Raw genomic sequence first — 12,965 nt, forward strand, 5'->3', positions numbered from 1 at the left:
AAAGGATGGACCATACAGAGACTACCCCACCCGGGGATCCATCCCATAAACTACCACCAAACCCAGACACTATTGCATATGCCAGAAAGATTTTCCTGACAGGACCCTGCCATAGCTCTGTCATGAGGCTATTCCAGTGCCTGGCAAATACAGGAGTGGATGCTCACAGTCATCTATAGGCTGGAACAAAGGGCCCCCAGTTGAGGAGCTAGAGAAAGTACCCAAGGAGCTGAAGGGGTCTGCAACCCTATAGGTGGAACAACAAAACGAACTAACCAGTGTCCCCAAAGCTCGTGTCTCTAGCTGCATATGCAGAAGATGGCCTAGTTGTCCATCATTGGGAAGAGAGGTCCCTAGGTCTTGCAAACTTTATATGCCCCAGTACAGGGGAATGCCAGAGCCAAGAAGTGGGAGTTGCTGTGTAGTGGAGCTGGGCGGAGGGAGGGTAGAGGGAATTTTCGGGATAGCATTTGAAATGTAAATAAAGAAAATATCTAATTTAACGAAAGGGAATACATAGATTCTGAATATATAAAAATGTGCCTTTGATCTCAATACCCTGGTAGACAAAGGCAGAGACTGATCGGTTCCTTGTGAGTTGAGGCCAGCCTAATCTACAGAGCAAATCCAAATCAGCCTGGGCTACAGAGAGAAACCATGCCTTAATAAATAAGAGTGATTGTTTTTAAATTATCAAAGATACTAATTTCCAAAGAAGGAAGAAAGAAATTGGAATTGATATAAATGTTTTAAGGGTACATAGATGATAAGTAAATCCAGGCCTTCAATGTCAAAACACGGGGAATAAAGGCAATGACAAGTAAGTTGGTAAATTTGAGGCCAGCCTAATTTATAGAACAGATCCAATCAACTTGGGCTACAAAGAGAAACATTGTCTCCATAAATATTACTAACTAATTTAAATTGTTTTAATTATCAAAATGAAGGTGGTTATACATTTGATGGTTATGATGGCATTACAAATTGTCTGTGACAGAATTCAAAATGGAGCAGATCTAAATAAAATAGATAGATTCAGGGCCTGCTAAATTGGAGCAGTCTGTACTTTTAATGACTTCAAATTACTGAACCAAAGGCAAGCTACATTAAGAAGAGAGGTTATGTATGTATGTTAACAAGAAAGAAACAAAGGATTTGGATTCCTTCCAAACTAATAAAGGTCAGATTTGATAGAGGAAGACCTGCTAAAGATCTTAGTTTCGGACAGGAAAAAAAAAAAAATCAAGACGACCGAACAAGAGGGATAATGTGATTTGCTGATCCCTCTTCATGGAAACAGCCCTGAACTAGCTGAGACATAAACTGTCTCTATCCATAACTTCAGCTATGCATAGCCAATGGATCTTGTTGGTATAGAGTTCTCAAGATTCATAATGTGATAGTTTCATTTAGTATGAGTGGGGATTTATATTACAATTGGTTATATGTTCAAACTGACTCATGAAGAAAGCCAATTGTCTTTACCTGCTCAAATGAGGAGCAAAAATTCATCTTTAACTGATCTCTGCACATTCCATACATAATGTTAATATAAAAATATATATTACCTTTAAAACTTTAGGTTCACTAAGGAAAAAAAAAAAGAAAAAGAAAACCAACAAACCAACAATCAAGAATACAGCCCTGATAGGATTCAGCCTCAAGGATGTTAAGATGCCAAGACCTGCTCTGCTGTTCCATCTCCCTATGAGATCGTACCTCAAACTGATACTGTTAGATGTGCTTCTGAAACAGCTTCAAAAAGGACCACTAATCCCAAATGACCTTGGTTCATCCATCCTTTCAGACTGTTCCACTCAGGATTGCAATTAACCCTGAACTTTCTCAACACATAGAGACTGGGCAATAAATGCTAGAGCTAGTTTTCTTTTTATCCATTTTCCCATTTCATTTGGGCCCCAAACAGGACTTCTTTGCCCCAATACAGCAGGAAGCAATTATAAGGAGACTGTCATCATATTCCCTTAAGTCAAGGAGGATGGTTTGGGTCATTTTTTAAATTAGACGTATATTGTCAGTTTAAGGGATAATTTACAAATAATTATGTCCTTAGATGGGGAGGAAACTAAATAGAGAAGATAGATTCAGGGATTTTTATTTTTTCCTTCCTTTTCTATATCCTTTCTTACATAAAGGGTAGGGGGTTGAGAAGGAAAAGAGGGGATATAGAAATATTATATAAAGTAAACAAATGGTGGTAGATTATTGAATCTACCCCTTTAAATAAAAAATATCCTATAGCCATAATCATATATTGATATAGATCATTTTATATTAATGCAAAATTGAGGTTATATTTTGCTATATTTATATAAAATTTTGTAGACTGATACAAGCTTAAGGTTTCCATTGGTATAAATCTTTGTATATTGATACAAAATTAAACATTAATTGTGTTTTAACATAATACAGGTATGTTTCAATTTTTACATAGGTATTGTGTCTATGCTACACATTTAAATATACAAGATTTAGTCCCAGTTGTTTTACTAGCTGCTATTTCAAACTGTTTAAGATAATGAGTAATGCAAGTTAAGAGTCAGAGAGTCAAACTCATGGCCATGTGAGATACTAATCTAAATTGTACATCCTGGATTAAACAGATAATACGTAGCTAGAGACAAGCAAATTTTGCTTGCTCAGGTATGCTATGAATAGACAGATGATCTTCAAAAGCATCAGAGATCCACAGAATATAGCATGTACAATTATTTCATTATTAAGAGCTCTTTGACTATGAGACAGGTCTGCTCTTGACAATATAGCCATTCCACTTGAAAGATGATGAGCATCCATAACCTCCATGTAAAGTTGCTTCGGTCGAGGCAAGCTGGCCACTGGGCAAAAAATGCCCTAATTTCATCTACAGACAGAATGTGGCCCTAAAAGGACAAATGGACACAGGACAGTCAACTGCTAAGCTCTACCAAGAGAGGGTAAGGTAATCCTTCATACTTCCTCCTTCACCTAAGGGCTGTCAGATGTTCTGGACAAGATGGCTGAAGGTAGATGCTCCAACAGTATAAAGAATGTTGGATACTGTCCAGAAAGTCTGCTGTCTCTGCCATATTTATAATTTTTGGAAGCTGCATTCCTGCATACTCAAGTAATACTTATCCCTTCCCAGGTCTCTGATGGGTTTGAAGACTAGATAGTCATAGTCTTATTATAAGCCTAATGGTTTTCAATTTAAAAAGATGTTCTAAGTCTAAGAAGATGTTCTTACTTTAATAATATGGATTTGAATAGAAAATGATTTAGATATGGGACTCTAAACTCACCAAGACAGGATAGATGATAGGCTATCTAAGTTGTCAAATATAAATTGACAGGCTTTTATAAATGAATATCATACCTTATAGTTTTCATAATTGTTATAATTGTATTCAATTCATATTTAAGGAGAAAAGAGCACTTTATTGGACAAAACAGGAAGTTGTTTGTGGCTCAGTCTTTCGCTAAATATTGTAAGGTACTGACCACCAAGGTCTGGTTGTCCCCATGGACCTAAAAAATCTGTTTGCAGATTCAAGTGAGAGTACATGACCTTGTTGCTCACACCAAGATATCCATGATTGCTGAATAAATATGTCTATAGCCTGAAGCTGAGCAGAATTGAGATAGGCAGTGTTTGGAGTTCCTAGGCTTGGTGTCTGAGGATAACCATGATGGAAAGACAGAGGAGGAAACCATCATGGGGTAGGTGAGTCAAAAAAAAAAAAAAAAAAAAAAAAAAAAGGGCCATGAGGGTTAGCCAATTGGAGTTAAGAGCTGCCCAGATAGAACATGGCAAAGTATAAAATGGTATTATCAATGGAAAAATAGTATAGAAGGTAGATGTCTGCTCAGCTTTAGTATGGATTAGGGCTTATTACAATTATAAAAGTTGTATGGCTGTTAGCCAGGAACCAAATGATCAAAGATGTGGCAGAAACCCCAGATTGAGATTAATTATATTCTATAGCATTGCAGTTTTCACTTAGCCCAGCTAGCTCCCAAATAATCAAGGCAGAATATTTTAATTATTTGACAGATTTATGGCACAACTCAGCAGTATTGATCTATTTTAATCCCCTCGACTAATCTGCCTACCTCCCAGCCCAACCCCCCACGATGCTTGCATTTTGTGGCTTTCTCTGCTCCAGCTGTTTTCTTTTTCTTTTTCTTTTTTAACAGTGACATGAACAAACCAGTTTTTATTTTACTCAACCAGATGTTAGCATATGTCATCAACAAATACAGAAAGAATGGCTTCCATTTTAATGTACACCCTGATTGTATAGGAAAAAAACTCCAAGGATCTAAGAATAACTTGTAACTCAATAGCACAATTCAAATGCACATTTGAGGTATACCTGAGGTGATATGCATATCTGCACTATCCAGTTCAGTGGCCAAAGACATCCATTCCTGTTAACATTTGAAACATGGACCAATAGACTAAAGAATAGCATTTTAATTTTATTTCATTACAGTTGACTGCATTTATATTTAAATCATCACATACAACTAGTCCCTACGGGATGGCCCAGCTCTAGACTAAACTCAGCAAGTGACACTCTGGTTTGAAATCTAGTACAAAATGATTCATATTCAGAGATACGAAAAGCTTTTTGTTGGTTTCCAGCTCTTACTTTACTCTAGTAATCCCATCCAGCTGTTTTCTAATGATGTCTCCTGGACCCTCTTCTCATGCTTGGATTCTCACTTCCTATCTCTCAACCACTCCCCTGGCTGGTTGAAGTCCAACTCTGTTCTCTGCCCTGCTCAGCCATTGGCTGATCAGGTTTTGACACATCAGAGAATAAATGAGGTGCAATGTTGTGGTCGTTTGAACATGCTAGGCCCAGGGAGTAGCACAATTAGGAGGTGTGGCCTTGTTGGAGGAAGTGTGTCACTGTGGACATGAACATTGAGACCTTCCTACTTCCTGCTTGAGAGTTATCCTGACTGCCTTTAGATCAAGATCTGAAACTCTCAGCTCCTTCTCTAGCACATGTATGTCTTGATGCTGCCATTTTTCTTGCCATGATGATAACGGACTGAACCTCTGAAATTGTAAGCCACCCCCAATTAAATGTTGTCCCTTACAAGAGTGACCTTGGCCATAGTGTCTCCTCACCTCAGTAAAACCCTAACTAAGACAAATGCTTACGCAACATTGAGGCAGGAGATACTTAGAATAGGCATGACAACATGATGCTGTTCTCTACCCTGTTCTGATTACTACCAGACATGGGGGCAGAGAAATCAGCATTCACATAATACAAGGATAATCTTTACACAATCGGTGCACAATATTAGTCCCACAATAACTTATTCATGAAAACCTTTAAATGTCCTCAAATTGATACTGGTGGTTATTATACAACTCCACAAATACACAAAATACCATAGAGTTGAACATACAGAAAAGGTAAGGTTTATACCATGTAAATTTTACCTTGATAAAACTGCTAAGCAAAGCACCTTTCAAGAATGAGTGCTCCATTATTTATTTGAATTATGCTATATCATTACTGAAATTATCCAGTTAAAATAAAACTTTTGAGTTTTCTTAAAAGCCTTAAGGTTTGCAGGGTACCATGATTATTATTATTAATCTGGACAATTTTAATATAGAACCTTTAGTGTGCCTTGGACTATGCTATGCCTCTCCCTTCTGTTTAGATGATTCATGCATTTTTCTCTATGAATCCAAACTGGAACGGTCCAGTGACTAGCCTTAGGAATGATTTCACTTATGTGAGGCTGACCTCAAGCCAAGGATGTTTGACCCTGAGTCACAGGATTGTTCGTTCTTAGAGTCCTGAGGATGAGCTTTTTCTCTGCAGGATCCTCTACTTGCCTATCCTCTACTGCTCTACCATGCCACGAGCCATGTCCTCATAGTTTGGTTTGTATTCTGTTCTTTAGACAGAGTACCCTGAATTTGGTGAGATAATTCCCATGCTATATTGTTTTGCTAGAACAAGTAAATGTTTGTGTACATTGAATATATTGGTATTGCTAGGAATTGAACCCAGAGCCTGAACGTGAAAGGCAAAGACTCTACCACTGAGCTACATCTCCTGATATAGCAATGTTAGCAATCTCCAGAGCAATCTGAGCAAGCCCAGAGAGAACTGAACAGTAGGAAATTGTGGCTACTGAAATGAGAAGGGCCTGATAGCTATAGAGAAAAGTTTTTAGTTTAAACTGAAAATATTTTATGGTAGCAAAAAAGGTCTAGACTGTGAATTATTGCTCTGCAAGTTACGAAGTGAATAGGTATCTTCTAAACCAATATTAGGAAATCAAAAGTCTTACCCTTTCAAATCCACAAAACTCTGCTCTGGAAAGCTGTAGGAAGAATGAAGAGGAGGAAGAAGAGGAAGAGGAGGAGGAGGAAGAGGAGGAGGATGAGGAGGGAGAGAAGGAGGAGGAGGAGAAGGAGAAGTAGGAGAAAGGAGGAGAAAGAAGGAGAAAGAAGAAGAAAAGAAGAAGAAGAAGAAGAAGAAGAAGAAGAAGAAGAAGAAGAAGAAGAAGAAGAAGAAGAAGAGAAGAAAGTTAAAAATTTAGTACCTTTTCAGAAGTTATAATAAACTTTGTATTTAATTTTACCACAAAGAATCCTTTGTTTCCTTTTGTGTTCCAGCAAAAATGTGGCCAAACATTTATGTAGCTTCTCCTTTAATCTGTTGATGGAACTTAATTGTATGCACATAGCTCCATCTAAATGTACATTTTTCTTCTCTTCATCCCAGCATTATGTTAGCTTTATATATACATATATATGCATGTCTTTCTGCTTGAGGAAACTTTCTATTCTCTGTAGCAAGGCCTGGATATACAGTCCCAATTTCATTTCTACTTGCTTCGTGGTGGAATAATTTTCAGTTGCCTTATCACAGAAATTTCTAACAGGATTGAATACAGTTCTATGCAGAATTTTGGGGTCTTCCTTATTTTTAATCAGTTTGTAATTTTATGTATGTATGGGGACAGCATGGCACTTCAATGTACTGGTAGGTGTATAATTATAATCAGGATAGTTGGCACATCCATCAACATAGGCATTTATCATTTCTCAGACAACACTTAATTTATGTTAATTTTAATATAATGTTTAGTTCTATAAATTAACTTACAGCATTTTGGGACCCTATTGACCAATAAATAAATATACAAGTATTTATGGGTAAATGATATCTTTCCCATTGCATATATTTAAAGTTTGCCACAAATGGTAAGCAATAAAACTAGTGGCAATTTCAAGTCATACACCAAATAATATGAAGCAAAGGGAAAGGTTGCTGAATCATATTCACATCTTTTTAACTTTTATGATTATTGGTTCTGAGATTGCTGGGAGCTTCATACCAGGCTGGGTCCTCTCTGATGCAACTGAGGGAGAAGAGCATAGGGTTGCTTTTTATAACTTATGCCTATCTTTATTTTAAGTTACTCTGAGGCCAGAAGCTGCAGGCCTCTAGATCTATTGAAGCTTGTTGCTAACATCTGGATAGTAGGTAAAGGATTTATTGCTATTGCTTTCTTCTCTGTCCAAGCAGCCAGAAGCCTCTGTGGCTAGGCTGGATAACTCTTTGTGAACCAGAGAAGAAGGAAAGGAAAGAAAATTTGCATTTTCTACAGGCAAATATGCGCAGACCCATAAACATTCATATACTCACACTCTGGGCAGGCCCTTACAATCTGCCTCAATTAACTACAAAAGTATTCATGGATGTTTGCAAATGTGCACATATACCTACACACATAGATATAGACAAACAGACATGTACAACTGGATGGATAAATGGATGGGTGGATGGATAGATAGATGGATAGATGGATAGATGGATAGATGGATTCCTCAAGACAAACCATCCAAAAAACAAATTTATTTTTCCTTGTACTTTTTATACCTTCTTAAACAAAAAGTTCTTTAGAAACCTACCTCAGAGTTAAATGTTACATAAAATGGAAGTTGCAGAAGGATGTTGATATTAAATTCAAAGCAGTGTTTTATTCTAATATGCTCATTGTATGTTTAAAGGAACAATTTTTACATAGCCTTGCCTTTTCATAATACACACCTGTGGCTTTACCCTTGGTTTGTTTGTTTGTTTGTTTGTTTGTTTTGAGACAGGGTTTCTCTGTGTAGCCCTGGCTGTCCTGGAACTCACTTTGCAGACCAGGCTGGCCTCAAACTCAGAAATTCGCCTGCCTCTGCCTCCCAAGTGCTGGGATCAAAGGCATGTGCCACCACCACCATTTATCCTTGGTAATAAATGTTTTTCCTTGAATCTATTTTTCCCAGCCTATTTTGCTTTTTAGTGTGATTATGAAAGCTCACTGTATTTCTTATTATGCAGCCTTTCCTTGCTTTTATGAGGAGTAGGCATATTCTATTCTTAATTCTAACTTTATTACATTTTTATAGCAAAGCAACTAAGGCCATTCCTTAAACCTTGCTTCCTAAAATTATTTTAATCAAATCAGGAATTGTGCAGAATCATCAATTTCATCTAACAGCATTAATTCGTGAAAGTTCATCTTTATGTTGATATGCATGAAATCTGATCAATAGAATGGGGCAATGCCAAGGGATTATTATATTAATTTAATAATGTGAGGAAAAGTATATAAGCTACAAGAAGCAATCCTGAGTTCTCTTTGGGACCTTGACTCATAGAGCTCACCCACCAATGACCATGCAAAAAAATGGTGGACCACCTACATACAGGAAGGCTATCTGTTAACCTTAGCCTTTCCTAGATAGCTCTTGACAACTACTCATCACTCAATTGAAAAATATTTCTTTGTATACCATAGACTATATTAATAGTTACAAGGAAATACAAAGCAATTTTCATACCTTTATCTGTGAAGTGGTTGGATAACGAAGATCACTACTTACATAAAGACCCAAAGAGGTAAGGATGACTAAAAAATGATTTGTTAAAACCAAATCTATCACTGTGAGTTCTTGGTGTTCTGAAGGAAGAAATCAGATCACACCATAGATTAGAAACAGTGAGCTCTTTAGCAAAGTCATTTCTGAAATACTGAATGCAGTTTGATATCAATGATATGATGAAGATGAAGACAGCCAGAAAAATTACCATCTTTAAGTTCTGCATAGATTATCTCTGTGAGGTCATGCCATATGCATTCCTTATAGGTCCAAAATCCAGAAATGGTTTTTCCTATGAAAACACCTACCATGAAAAAAAAAAAAGTAATTAAAGCCAGGCAACTTTAGAGAACTCTGTAAACATTCTATACCTTCAATCCAGGCTCCTCCATGCTGTATTAGACAAGGTTGACTAGAACTGACAGAATGAATATCTATCTATCTATCTATCTATCTATCTATCTATCTATCTATCTATCTGCTATAAACAGGCATTCATCTGAAGAAGATCATTGACTAATTAGAATGCCATATAGGCTGTGGTCCAGCTGCTCCAACAATGGCTGGCTAACAACAGATAGTCCAGGAATGCAGAAATTGTTCAGTCCACCTGACTGGGTGTCCCAGCTGATCTTGAGCATATGCCAGAGTCCTGAAGAAGTCAGTTCTAATGCCAATGAAGGAATATACTTTCTAGCAATGGTAAGGGCAACAGGCAAAACCCAAAAGCTTACTTCTTCCATGTCCTCTATATAAGATGCCACCAGTGGATGGATGTATCCCTGATTAAAGGTGAGCCTATCCACTTTATATGATTTAATTAAGAAAAAAAAAACCCTCATAGGATGTGGAGAGCTTTTGGAGGCACTTGGCAGGAATCTGACATTGGGCCAGGACAAGAAAGTAAGTTCAGGCAGAAATCTACTTTTAGGCTAGAACAAAGAAGTAGGCTTCAGGCAAGAATCTGACTTTTTGGGCTAGGACTGGGAAGTAGGCTCAGGTATCTTGGTCATCCTGATAAGTCCTTAGAAACAGTGATCTGGGAGTGATCATGGAACTTTGTTAATTGCCTTGCTTGTTTCTTGACCATTTGTGTTTATTGTATTGCTTGTTCCTCAACCTAGAACTGATCTTAATACTTGAATGTAATTAAAATGGTATAAAAGCAGATTGGGAAAAAATTAAACCTGCCTCAGCCTCAGAACTGGCTGGGGTCATGCTACAATGTTGTCTGATTGTCTTTTTACTTTTTAATACTCACTCTTGCCCTGGAGAACCTGTTGACTGATTGAGCTGGCCTGGTCAACAGGTGTATCCAGCCTTTTTAGGTTTTAATAGATTCTAGATGTAGTGAGGCTGACAGCCAAGAATCGCCATCATGAGTTTACCTCTTGTCAACTTGACAAACAATCATATCTCCTTATATCATGGTTAATTTCCAAATGAAACCAATAACCATGCCATAATTATGCCTCTCATGATATACCATTTGTCCTAGTGGGGCTGAGGTACTGGGGAACTAGGAAGAGCTGGTCTGGAGTAGGAGTGGGGTTGAGTCATATCCAACCCCAGAACTCTTGTCTTGAGATCAGTAGGAGTTTGGACCACTGCTTCCCCTGCCTTGGGCCTTTGTGTCTTGTACTGCCCCCTACCTTTGCCCCAACCAATAGAGGTCATGTATTCACAACCAAGTTAAACTTAACCTCTCTTATATTGTCATGGTCAAGTTCAGCCAGGTTAAACTCAACCTGTCCTTATATTGGTCAGGGGCAACAGAACTTAAAGTTGTGGGAATAGGAAGCAAAAACTTTTCTAGTGGATCACTAGAAGTGATAGTGAGTGGGACTATTTTTTTTTATCACCCCTTGATTCCCAGACTTGTGGATCCTGGGTATAGAAGAGATAATACTGTTATCTGATCCTATTCAAAGCATACAACAGTTAGTCCTGCCAATGAGTACACTTGCTTGAATACCTCTACCAACTCCACAAAGGTTTTAATAACCTTTGTTCTCCCTCTCTGTCCAAAATTAAAATGAGATTCTCAATGAAGCCTGCCTCCAGAGAAGTCTGTTTCTCTCAGCTCTCACACATTGCCAGAGGTCTCTGTCACCCCTGACCATTTTGCCTCCTGATTCCTCCCCTCAGGTTCCCTGCACCCCTACCACCACCACCACCACCCCTGGCCTTGGTTTCAGTTGTGGACCAACTTTCCCAGGAAGGGCAGGACAAGTGGAAACCTAATGGTATATACTCACAAATACAAATACATCACTTACTTAAATAGGTCATAATTAGGCTTAACATGCTATAGCAATGCCTCATACACATGCAAACACATTCTAAAGTTTAGAATCAAGGGCAATGGCCCTTAAGTAACATTCTTTTAGTATTTCAAAATTTTAAATATAGTAACCACAATATTTCTTAATTGATGTTATATTGGATGATAAAAACAATTGAGAAATAAAACAGAAATAACTGCAAAAGCAAATTCTTAACAAAATATCAGAAAAAATCAATTATAATCTGTTTCTTCGACTGGTCACATGATACTAGCTAGTATTTATAACTATCTTTAACTACTACACTTTCTGTATTTCCACCACCCTCAGCAAGACCTCAGAAGTTCTTGGCTCTTTGCCTGGAGAATTGATGCATTCCTTCCTTCCTGATGAGACTGTGCCCTTTGTCAGCCTGCCTAAATTAAGTTGTTGAAATTTCTCCTTGGACAAAGTGGCCACAGGATAGTCTGAGTTTCCTGTTCAAGGGAATACATGTTGTGTCTCCTGGCAGGTGCACTCCCCACTCTGGAACAAAATATTTTCGGTCAGCAGAACTTAAGGTTGTGGCAATAAGAAGCAAAATGTTTTCTAGTGGGTCACTACGGGTGATGGTGCATGCAACTACTCCCTTTGCCACCCCTTAATTCCTGTACCTGTGGATCCTGGGTATAGGAGAGGTAGTGCCATACATTTGATCCTATCCAAAACATATACCACTTTCTAGAAATTCTTGATCCAGGCCTCCAGGCCACTACTGCCACATAATCTATGCTATAACTGTGTGTTCAAAATACTACCCCATTATTTCACCAGGCCATCTGCTTCAGGATGCTGTGGAACATTCTTAGGTCAGTGAACATATTAAGATCTATGATCGTAGGCCCACTGTTGCACTTCTCTGGCTATGAATTAAGTTATTTTGTCACAGGCAATACCATGTGGGATATCATGATGGTTGTTAAGGCATTCTGGAAGGGCACAGATGGATGTGCAAAAACATTAGGTGCAGAAAAGGCAAATCCAGAAGTACAATAAGAATCTACTCCAGGAAGTACAAAGCACTCTTCCTTTTCTTGAGAAAGTTGTCCAATGTAGTCAACCAGCCACCAATTTGCTGGCTGCTCATCCTGGGCAATTGTACCATAACTGGGCTCAGTGTTGGTTTTTACTGTCAGAAGATCTGGTACTCAGAAGCAGCTGTGTCAAGGTCAGCTTTTGTGAGTGGCAGTCTATGTTGTCAAGTTCATACATACCCTTCATCTCTGCCACCATGGCCTCTTTGTTAATGAGATCTTTGGGTAATGACAAAGATGTCAGGGGAAAGTGGCTAACTCTTCATAGAATGGGTCATCCTACCTACTTGATTTTTGAACTCTTTCCCAACTGAAGTCACCATTTGATGGGCATTTACATGGATTATGAGTATATTCACATCCTTCACCCTTTTGGAGAGATCTATCTGCATAAATCTTCCCAATATGTCTTTCTCACAAAGTTTTAACCATTGTCTTTCCAATCCCTGACATCTAGTCATTCCAGTGGCTACATACAGCCTGTGAACCAATAAACAATCACACATATGGCCATTTTTCCTTCCAAACAAAATACATGGCCATGTATATTGCCTGATGCTTTACCCACTGTGATGATTTCTCTTTGCTGGTGCTTTAAGACTCCCAGAAAACAGGCTATAATGCTGTAGCTGTCAACCTATGCATTGTGCCTGCATAAAATGCAGAACCATCAGTAATCCAGGCCCT

The 12,965-nt window shown here is 38.2% G+C and overlaps 1 long non-coding RNA gene across 1 annotated transcript; it reads right to left on the reverse strand.

Annotated features, from left to right (window-relative positions):
- Positions 1-6,327: 6,327 nt before the first annotated feature.
- LOC110287861 lies at positions 6,328-9,219 on the reverse strand. Its single transcript, XR_002377255.1, has 3 exons — positions 9,129-9,219; positions 8,882-9,000; positions 6,328-6,363 (listed from the first exon to the last, which is right to left on the reverse strand). It is a non-coding gene; the product is annotated as an uncharacterized LOC110287861 (long non-coding RNA).
- Positions 9,220-12,965: the final 3,746 nt, after the last annotated feature.

Source organism: Mus caroli, unplaced genomic scaffold (assembly GCF_900094665.2).
Source record: "Mus caroli unplaced genomic scaffold, CAROLI_EIJ_v1.1 scaffold_19187_1, whole genome shotgun sequence".
Taxonomy (NCBI): Eukaryota; Metazoa; Chordata; class Mammalia; order Rodentia; family Muridae; genus Mus; species Mus caroli.